The sequence below is a fragment of the Notothenia coriiceps genome, unplaced genomic scaffold (genome assembly GCF_000735185.1).
Source record: "Notothenia coriiceps isolate Sejong01 unplaced genomic scaffold, NC01 NC01_scaffold00007715, whole genome shotgun sequence".
NCBI classification, from domain to species: domain Eukaryota; kingdom Metazoa; phylum Chordata; class Actinopteri; order Perciformes; family Nototheniidae; genus Notothenia; species Notothenia coriiceps.
Window position 1 is genome coordinate 29,740 of NW_011340416.1, and position 11,811 is coordinate 41,550.

The window sequence follows — 11,811 nt, forward strand, 5'->3', positions numbered from 1 at the left end:
TGCCCTGTTGTTTTCTCAGCAGGGTGTCTCTTGGGAAAATCAAGTGCAGGGAAGGCCATGGGGGGAGGGTCTAGGAGAAAAAACACACACCCAGGCATCACATCTTCAAAACACATTGAGGTGTCGGCTGTCTGATGCCGCTTACATGTGATTAAGCCTCTGTCTCTAAACAGGGTAAGTCTGATGACCCTGCTGGTGTGTGTATCCAACGTGTTATAGCGCTCCTCTCCTCTCTCCCCTCTGTTTTTCCATCTCCCCCTTGACGTATGCTGCAGATGACCGTCTCAACAAGAATCATTTTCGTGTTCAAATCTACACTTTGCTTTGTGAGGCTCCCTGAAACTGACATTAATCCACTTTTTCTGCGATAGACTGACAAGAGCATGGAATGGAGGTGTCACACTTTCAGGCAGCGCAGGGGGCAGCCGGGTTTTGACGGCCCTGCTAAAGCACTGCCGCTGCCTGTAACAGCCAGAGCACTGCAAATTGGAAATCCAGGGTATATCATCTGTAAAGAACACGTCTACCAGTGGCATTGGATACAACCGAATCATACAGGGGAGATGAGAAAAAGCCAGAAAGCAAACAGATGAATAAAAGCTTTCCAGTCATTCAAGTGGAATTTAACCAGGAATTTTATATTGCAAAAAATCCAAACAGCACACACATTCTGCTTACAATTTCCCCATGAGACATTACCAGAGGACTGTAACATATTACAGGTAACATACTGTGTCATGTTTCAGCTGTTTGTCAGAGAGTGTGTGGTTCACATCTCGCTGATCTTCAAACAAAGACTCTGCATCTCTCTGACATCTGCTGGGATGTTGAGTTTCACCAGGCACCCTGGGTATTTATTAGAACATGTGGGGCAAATTGCATTACCTGAAGGAATTTGACTAGGTCAGATGCAAAGATGAACTACATGTATCAAAGTAATACTTTTCTTTTGAAGGAACATATTGGGTTCTTAGCAGGAAAACTTGTTATGAGTTCATTCCATCACTGACCAATATCTTGGGATTTCCAAGGCCATTTCTTCATTCTTTTACCTACTATGCAGATTGATGGTTTAAGTGACTACTAACGGATCTAATATTGTAATTGTTTGTTTGTCAGTAAGAAACTGAATTACGTCACATACATGTGTGGTACAACACATGTGTTATAATGCAAAAAAGGACAAGAGTGCAAGATAAAAATCAGAATGACTTCACTATAGACTGCAATTAGCATTCTCAACAACAACTGACCAAGGAAAGTTATTTGTTTGTTAATGTACCACAATCTGTTTCATTGAAAACTTTATGGCAAGATGTTTATGTTTTGAATCCCCGTCATGTGCAACACCAGCAGACAGTTTTTCCCTGTGATCTGAGTCGAGATCATTGCTGTTGGGTAGAATCAGTTGAGTCATTTGGATGCCTTGCTTATCTAATGGTTTGGTGATGGCAGAAGCCTTCAGCTTGCATTAAAGTAGACATCAGCCCACAAGAGAGAGTTGCCCGAGAGAGAGAGCTACAGTACAAACTAACAATGGCAGCTCCGGGTTTTTTTTATATTTAAAGCGCCCAGCAGGTGTCAGCCACAGCAGTCTCTCTGCCCCCTTTGACACCCCATGGCTGCTCTGCTCCACCGTATGAAAGAAAAGCAAGGGGGGGGGGCAGCTGCCGCCTGGGATTAGGTACCTGAATCCAATCTTGAGGAGCAGTGGGCTCCAGTGGCGTTAAAGTGTTTTCTGGAGAATTTCTCATGTTCCCCACTAGCTGATTATTTCCAGATTTTAGTTCTGCCTCAGCAGAGATGAGCTCCACACTGTTTTGCAAGTCCTGGTTAAGATGTAGCTTGACACTCTCGGGCCACATCAGATGAGTTGTATAATCCCATTTAGAGGAGCACATCCCACAGGCAAATCATAATTCCCACAAACGGACATATAGTAAGTGTTTGTAAACATGCTACATACATGAAATGTTAACACTACATTTAAGATGTGCAGTAGGCAAATTGGTGATTTTTTAAACATGCATGATCTTTGTTTCAACCATCAAAAACAAAGGCATTCCCTTTGCACCCCTCTTTGCCTTCTTCTTTCACTGGTGTCAGCACTGCTCTGTCTACTCTTCCTCATTAACCTTCCTTGTTCTTCCACTTCATAGCACTGCTAATGTGACCCCCCCACCCCCAACTCTTAGAAGACTTTAAAATCCTTTGAATAACCAAAGGGAGGGAGGTAGTTATTGTGACATAAGTGCACAGTGATTGGCTTCTAGTAGAAATCACTTGCAAGGTTATGTTAATGTTTATATATTTAATTTGACGTATATGAGACATGTTTGTTTAGCTGTAACCTTGCAACTGTGTGAAGGGTTGAAAAGTAAATTGACATTAGCTGTAATGTTTAGTGGAGTTTGAATTATAGATACAAGTATTTTTTCAGTTTCTCAGTTAGTCATTCAATTGATTGATTGATTCAGTTTAGGCCATGCTGTTAGATGATCCTAATTATATGCCATCATCGCCATCATCATCATTATCATAATGTTCAAGTTACATACCGACTGTGTAATGTAGTTAAACTGACGGTTTGTACAACTGATATACATTGCATCTAAATCTAAATGTTTTTGTATAAACCATTTTGACCACTTTGTATCATTGCTGATTCATTGCAGTTGTTTATTTATTAGGGTATAACCATCTAAAATGATGGGTTTTTGTTTTTTTAAGAATGAGCTCTTCGTATTAACATAAGGAGCTGGTCTTCAACCTCAGAGTCATGTTATGATTTGAATCAGCACAAACACTGACAATCTGTCCAGTATGTCTTGTTCTTATTTTAGGAAAACAGTAAGCTTGATAACAGAACAACGCAATAGCAGTGAAACAGGTGACATTTTGAAAATGGACATAAAAATGTTTTTAAAACATAATTCTGAAATGAGACCCAAACTGAATTGAATGATGGGTAAGCACTTTGTTTGTATATTGACAGAGCCCTGGTAAAAAAAAGAATAGTGTATACTGTATACTGTACTCTCGCTTGCTTTTTAAGTGTAGAGCTAGCACCTGCATGTTACTGTTTTTCAAATGTTCTTTCAAAGATTGTGCCTGTATCAAACCAAATAGATTTGTATCACTGTTCACCATGACCTAAAATATAATCAAAATATATTAGGAGTACATTTTTGCACTAACCAAGGACTATGGATTATGTCTCCCATCACTTACATAGGCAGTGCATCAGGAGAAAATAAATAATTACTGGTATGAAAAGGAGGAATGATTGTTGTAATCAAAAGTGTTTAATTAGATATGTGTATCAGTCCTTGAGGAAGTAGTCTACAAATGTTGTTTGGAAAGAACGTGCTTTGAAACATTTCCTTTTCGGGACAACCAGTGAGGAGTCACATGATGTTTCCAAGACAAACAGCTATGTGCAATGTTACAATGGGATAGTCTGCCATTTGAAGTATATGTTTGCAAATGAATTAGTTTTTTTTTGTGTTTAATTATCATTTTCAATTTAATATGTGTATCATATTTGACTGTATTGCGCTAGGTGTTGGTGATGTATGGCATGCATCTAGTAAAGTAGCTCTCTTCAGGTTTTTTGCTGGCATTTGGTCTCTGGATGAATAAAGGTCTAACTTTATAATGTAGAGAAAGTTTCCTATATGAGCAGCCGAGTGTTTATAATGTCAAAAATATCTCACTTACAAGCAACTTCCTGACAATATGTCTAAAAACATGGTGGCGTCACCCTGTACAGTTTATCTGAAGGTGCCCAAATGTAATGCTACAAATGTGTGACCAGTGTTATCGTATTCAAATACAAGTTTCCTCCTCAAAATGAACAGTGTAATGACTTGAGTGGGAGATGATACAAAAGAAAGCAATTAGTAAGTGGTTATTTGAGAAAGACGTGTTGGAGAAAATCATAATGATACAGATGAATGAGCCAGAAAGCAGAATCTAAAGGAGCAAGACATCTGGGTAGAGCTTTAATTCTTAGCTTAAGCATCAAGGGTAAGAAAGCCAAGAGTTAAAGCTCTTTGATGTCACTATGCATTGTAAGATGATGGCACATTCAGCACAGTAAGAATCTCAGTGTTCCTGCTAATGATGACAGAGGACGCCAATATGGCGGCAAGATCCAGGGGAATTCAACAAAAATGCTCATTAAAAGGTCTAATAATTAAAATATTGATTAATTAGTCTTACATTGATTTACAGTCACACTTTATCAAAGCATGAGTCCCTAATTACCGTGCCATTATGCCACAGGCTGACCTACTCATTTTTTGTCACATGTAATGAAAAAGAAAATTTCTTTAACTGCCTTTTACATTTTTGACCTGTACAATTTGAATGGGCAGTACAGTGGGTGTCGAATCTGGATTGGCAGCAAAGTCATGGGTGGCTAATGTCTGTGAGTCTGGTTAAGTGGCTGTACACACAGGAGCTCGAACACCTCTCTAGAGGGTTTGATCAGGGTTACTCTGTTTAAACAAAATAGCATTCACTAGCCTCTGCAAAGGCACAGTGAATAATCACACAAAACTTGACTTCTCTAGTGTTTCAGTGCACTCTTTACAAAGCATTAAAACATCTGTGAAATACCCCCCCAACAGTTTTTAAGAAGCATGGAAGTGCAGTCTTCAAAATCCTTTGATACAAGCACTTTTGTTTAATGTGGTGGTTAGTTAATGAAGAGGTGTTGAACAGGAATTGAGTCGTATTTTCCACTCCATAGAGTCAAAAATGGTACTTCACACACTCAGGAATCCTACTTTTCCTCCTGAAATTGGAAATTTGAGAGTGAGGTGCATCATCAACACAATTTTGGCTGACCAGTGGTAAAGTGCAGTCCAGTCCCACATTCTCTCTATGTCTAACCACTGAATGCAACAAATTATGACAAAAACGGTATTTTCTATTTCAATGAATGTAGTTTTTTTTTCATGTATTGTGTCTTGACATTTTGTCTATGTTGATGTTACACATGGAGCTTCTGTGATGCAAGTCAAATTTCAGACTTGACCAATAAAGTATTATCGTATCGTAGTGGACATGTCATTGTCGCTTTACTTGGTAAAGAATTCTGACATCAAAACCATGCAAGTTTGAGATGCATGTGTGTGCTGTGCTAGGAGCTAATGTAGCCTCAAGCGGAGATCAGTAGCAGGTACAGAGTTCTAGCAAGCTTACTTTTTCAAACTCAACAAACTCCAGGTTTTTTTTAAATATTTCTTTAAACTTTTTATCTGATGTTGCATCAAGTGACCTTCTTTCTGCAAGTCTGTTTGTGAAGGCCACAGCCACACAGGGTAAAAATAATTACACTGCACCCTCACCTTCAATAGTTTTGCTTCAGTTCAGATGCAGTAAAACATGACAACTATTAACACCATTTATTTGATTTAGATGGTAAACTCTTATTTTGTTGTAATCTGACATTGCTTAGTTAATTTTCCAACATTTTTAGCACAGCTAACACGAGTATTTGTTTATATTAGTTACTTACTTCGTCTTTGCATGGCCATTGGGGGAGGTTACTTTCTGGTTTAGCAAAAGGCGTTGCTGAGCACTAAGGACTCATAAATACTGCAGGCAGCCAATTGGGACAGATTGGGACAAACCACCTGCTTCCATGTCGACGAGGGGATTTGGGATTTGTCAGTGTCTTTTCTGTATTCTGTTAATCTTAATTACCCCTTGGTTTCTATATATGTTCCTTGGCTGTCATTGTATGTACTGGCAGATCAGTTTGTTGAGTTAACACCTGGTAAGTATGTCATTTTTATTTGAGGTATTTTCTGTTAACCTCTTTTATAGGCCTACTTATTAGAGAATCTTGGTTTATCATGTTTTCTTTGAATTTTTTAGTAAATAAGAAACCCAGTTTATTTGAAAAAACTCCAGTGTCCTGTTGCCTTACTGCTTTGTCCCTGACACTGAATTAGCTCAAGGACCTCATGATGATAAGGTTTTAAGATGTTGTAACTCGTTCCCCTTTAAGACTTCCACTGCAGTGCCCAATGTTTGTGGACCAAAAAAACATTTACAAAAGAGTATGTTTTTATCGTAATGTCACATATGAGCACATACTAGAATAAATATAAATGATACAAGTTAAACAGGTTAATATAATGCACAACACATAATGGAGCACTTTTCATAAACTGCTTTCATACAATCACTTAAAGCCTCCCACTAACCTCCCACCCGATTTCAAATGCTTTTCAGTGACACGTTTATAAGATCTGATATGCAAAATGTAAGTTAGAGCAAGCACATTCTGCATGATACATAGATAGATAGATACATGGATAGATGGATAGATAGATAGATAACATTATTAATGAACAGTATTACACCTCGATGATTTTGCTGCATCAGAACCTTTCTCAATCCCACCTTTGTTTGCACCCTGTATTTGCATTTCAAAGGGAGCCCCCGGGAAGACACTTTGCATATTTACATCTGATTAACAACTTTAAATGAACATATTAAAATCTGGAAATTGTTCATCACTGTAATAGATAGCACCACACTGAATCTGTTTCATGAGATGTGACGTAGAAAAAAGGCTCGACACAAACTGTGATTAGAGTGACTGGAAGAAAGGCTAATGTATAACCTTGCTACATGCAGTTATTGGAAATTAAAACATCTTGTTAATAACATATTTTCAGAGGAAGGTTTGTATTTTGTACATTGGGCAAAATCATGAATGTATTATAGAGGAGAATAATATATTACTACCTCTGGCAACATTTTTTAAACTACAATAATAAACCATTAGCTGAACTATTCCATGTTTTGAAAAGGCATAATTGGTCAAAAACTGGCTCTAAAACAGTGCTTGATTTAGGTATACGTATTATTTCATGGTGTATTCTTCCATGACAGACTCATTCAAATTTCACGACCATCCCTTAGTGGTCCCATTATTATGTATTTTTTTCACATCCTTCTCATAATAGTGAATTAAAAGGAGGGTGAAAGAATGGTCAAGCTATCCACATCATTAAAAAAAAGTCCCAATTCTAACACTCGGAGGATAGGAAAACACAAAGATCACAGTGGTAAGGTAAAGCTTGGTCATGGTTCGAAAAAAGAAACAGGCTACACATTTCTGATGGAGGCTTTCTTCGTCCGAGCCCTGGTATAAAATATGTACTAACTATGTGATTATTAATTGGGCCCATTGTAATTTGAGGATTCCGGGCTGCATATTGTTGGCCGCTCTCCACGGGGTCTGTCTGTGCAGGAACGTGTCAGGGGGGGTACCAGCCAGGATGCCTCAGCCATTTAGAGAGCAGCTTGCCACTCGCGCATCGGCATACCAATGAGTGGGGTTAAAAAGGCACGGCTCCTCTCAGAGACAGCCCTCCTTCTCCAGCTCGGCTCCAAAGGGTCTCCACGGACTAATTTCCAAAACCACCTCTTAATGTAGGCATGTGTCAATCACCTGAACAGACAGCTTCATCCCCTGATATGGAGTAGCCACTGAATAGAGCTAAGCAGACCAGAGGAAATACAAAAGTGCTTTACACTGCCAGTTATATGGGACGTAATAAAGAAAGCTCTTTAATGCCACATAATTATTATGAATAGCATTTAAAAAAAATCATATTAACATCACATTGGTAAAGCCTGAAACAATGGTACATTATTCTTATAATGGTTAATGTGATGTGTTTTCTTAGAGACCTTTGGAAATTCAAATCTGCTTTTAAGAGATTCATTTCATTATTCATTGTTTTGTACATTCAACTATGTTTTATATTTACATATACAGCAATATGTAGACAGGGGAATTAGATTAGATTACTTTATTGCCATTACATAATGCAAGCACAGTGTAACCTGCATGGTTACTGATACATGCACATAAAACATGTTCATAAAAATGAATTTGGAAAACGTATACAAAATCTCTATTTACTAGTGCACCATATAATATACAAGCTGTTTTTATTCTAACACTTATTACAAATCTTTCCAGATGTGTTCATACTGTATTTAAATGTAAATGTAGAAATAATGATTAATTTGAAAAGCATTCTAGAGCTAATGAAGAATGTTATGAGCAGTATCATGGTCAAATGTGCTGCTGTTTTAGTAAACTTTTGGTCATTTTCTTTGACATTATTAGCTTAATTGGTATATTTAAAAAAAAAACTGAACTGGGCTGTGCACTTTAAAAGCAAGGATTTGTATGACGAATAATTAAAAAAATAGAAATATACCATGGACAAAGGATAAACAAACATTAAGCCTGAACATGCAGTTAAGCTGTGTAGCCTGAATAGGGATACTGTTGTCATATCTGATCCACAAACAAGCACACACTCCACTTAACTCCTAAACACAACTTATCTCACACTTCTTGTGAAACCCTTTCATGCTCTGGCTTCTCTGAACATTGAATAGCTGAAAAACCATCCCTCATACTGAGTTTTACCTTTCTGTGTTACAATCCAAGATGACATACGACACGAGAAATGATGAGAAAACTGTGGGGAGGCTTCCAGTAGATTGATTCAACCATCGCTTCATTCTTTTCTAGTTAGCCTTTTACTGGCTACAAAGGTAAAGTCGTTGTGAAGCCGAAAAAGAGAGGAGTGAACCAGCCTGCCCCGCTTAATCCACGGGGCATTGAAGGAGGGTGATCACTTCTTAAGAGCACAAAGGCCTACAAGGAAATCAGTGCAGCCTATGAGATCCCAAAGCTGATTTAAAGGAGAGATGTCCCTGCTTGGGCTCTAGGCCTTTAACAGGAATAAGGCCATCCTATAAAATAACAGTCTAAGGCTCCAGAGGAAAGTACTCATGGTCAAATAAGAATGGCTGGGGTTTGTAGGAACACTGTGTTCCTTATAGAAATAAAGATATATGCTTCTTATAAAGAGAAATGTGATATCTCAATTATTCATTCAGATTTTCTGCAAATCGTTTAAAAGTAAGTTGGCAGATAATATAGATCTACTGTTTATATCTAACGTTTCCCATTACATGAACCATGGGTACTCTTACAGAGAGGAGGGAAATCATTTTCCTCCTGTTTTTCTTAAAGGGAGATCAACTCCATCTTTATCTAAAATCATAGTAAAACAGCATTGAAATAAAAACCCACACTTTCCATTAAGCCACAAAGAGGAAAAAGAAGATAAGGATATTAGTCATAGGACTGTACTGTATGTTTTACTGAAATACAAAGCCATCAGATGTAAAAGGATTAGCAATTGGACAGATGGCTGGACAGCCAGTGGCAACTTTTGGAGATAATCAAGGTCCTGGGTTTTCCTGCGGCTTTGTTGTCTTTATTTCAAAGGCATTGATTGCACTTATCAGCTCTTATCTACCTGATGATGTGCATTCTTTCACACAATGTTAACATTATCCCAAACTAGCACTTAAAGTTTATATAATTTATTGAAAATAACCCGTGTGGGAGCTTTGTTGCAAACAGAGGCTGAGGAGCAGAAATCTTTTGCTAAAGAGCAAGTACAAAATTAATGAAGGGGAACTCTGACTTTTAGTCAATGCAAAAATGTCATTAATGGTATTATTCAGTCACCTCTATGGTCCTGAATTTATATCAGAGACCTCATGTGTTGAATTCTGATTGCACGTATTTCCATTTCTTCAACATCGGGGGACCCTGAGAGCTGAGAGGGACAGGGACGCTCTGAAAAAGGCATGAGCCACATAAGTGTGTCTTTGTATAGAATATATTTTCTTTGTGTGGTACTTTAGTCTTAAAAGCCCTTTATTTAGCTGTAACACTGATTTGTCAATTTTGTATTAGTGTTTGTCACAATACTTAATCTGTTAAAAAAAAAAGGTTTGGTGAGAATAAATTGTAAAATCCAGTTAGTGCTCAACTGGATTTTAAAATGTATTAAAACTCACCAAAACCACTTTTTTTTTTCAAAATCCAATTTGGTAGTAAGTAGAAGTTTCCTAATGCAGCTAGTAATACTTACTCTTTGTAAAAATACATTCACTTGACCATTCCCTGTCTCCTACAGTAAGTCACATTAAAATGTGTTGCAGACAGACAACATTGTAAACTTATTTCAACTCCTTTTTCTATTTTGATCAGCTGTCACCTACATTTAGTATAACAGTGTAACTGCTCTAGCCATTAGCAGCAACCTGAGCTACAGCTGCACAACACAACCTATCATTAGCTCCTCTGGCTGTGTATATGATAATGAAAACTGTTGGGCTTTATGCAGCTTGGTTATACACACAACTGAACTATTCAGAACAGCTTGATTTTTGTCAATATAGTGCTATGAGGTGTGTTCTAAGGTGTTCTAAGGTGTTCTAAGTAATGACAATACAAACAGAATATATGTATTTATGCTACTTTGTTTGTTTTATATCTCAAATAACATGTTCCTTGAAGACTGATTTGCTGAGATGAATAAAGTTGTTTTATCTTTGTTTTAAGCTACATCATCTTTAATTTGAAGTTTACATACATTACAAGGAATGTATAAGCATCTTGAGCCCTTATTATGAAATGAATCTTCTACTTTTTGTATAAATGGAGAGAAAACAGGGTCAGCATAAAGCTCCTCAAAAATGGCTTCCTTGTTCACACTCAGTTTGGATTCTGGGGGTTGTAGATTATACAGTGATACAAATAATTATAATATTTGTTCATATAGGTATGCATAATATAATAATTTAGTTTCGAGATTGATGAAAACTGCTTATATCTGACTCAACTCAAGAAGGAACATCAGTGTTACTGTGTCTCTCATCATTAAAGCAACACTCAGGGGTCCCTATGTACTTTATACCAGTGTATGTTTTGTATGAGTCAATTTAGACTCAGTGAAGACTGTGCACTCTGTGACAACGTTCAAAATATTCAGAACTTGTGGAAATCTGCTCAACACTGTGAGTGAATTGAATGCTTTTACTTCTGGGGAATAGTCCTCTGCCAATTGTGCTGAAATTGGGCTATCCTTATCTCAAGTGCTGCTTCACAGATATGAGGAGCAAGCTTCTTTGCAAAAAAAGTCAAATCTTTGCAATTTCAATTTCCTGTGACATGGGTCTCGTACCCATGAATAAAAGGTGGACTATTTTTTTTGAAATACCAAAACAGAAGAGAAAGATATAAATGCATGCAGTTATATTTGTAACACTCCCAAATATAAGTTGGAAAAGTACACAAATATAAGCAATATAAATAACACACCTTAAAGGTGGGGTAGGTAATTTTGAAGAAACCATCTCAAGTGCGATAGGATTTGAAAATACACAGCCGGAACAAATCTGCCACTTCCTTCAGACTTCCTTACAGAGCCCCTCCTCCATAGCCGTAGGAACATGTTTCAAATGGGGGGTGCTGTGGGGATGACACCAGGGCTAGTTCTGACCAATTTGCTGCCCTAGGCAAGATTTTAGCTGGCAATGAAAAACCTCTACAAAAGACCAATACACTACAAAAAGAGAAACGTATTGATATGGTGGACAGCTTATATAAAAAGGCTTCAAATGTATTTAGTATTGCATAAACATGTTTTAATTGGGGGGTGGACTTCACATCCTCTAAGGGGGTCCTGGGGTGCCCCCCCGGGAAGATTTTTTTTAACATTTTAAAGTAAAATACTTCAATCTGGTGCACTTTGAGCGCCCAATTACTAGAGACTGATCTAGGGGATACAACTCTAAACACCCATGTGAAAAAGATCGGTTTGTATGTGAACATAACCAATAACCTACCATAGCCAATAACAAATAAATGTAGGCTAACTTGTTTTATTTTTGTGGTTCATT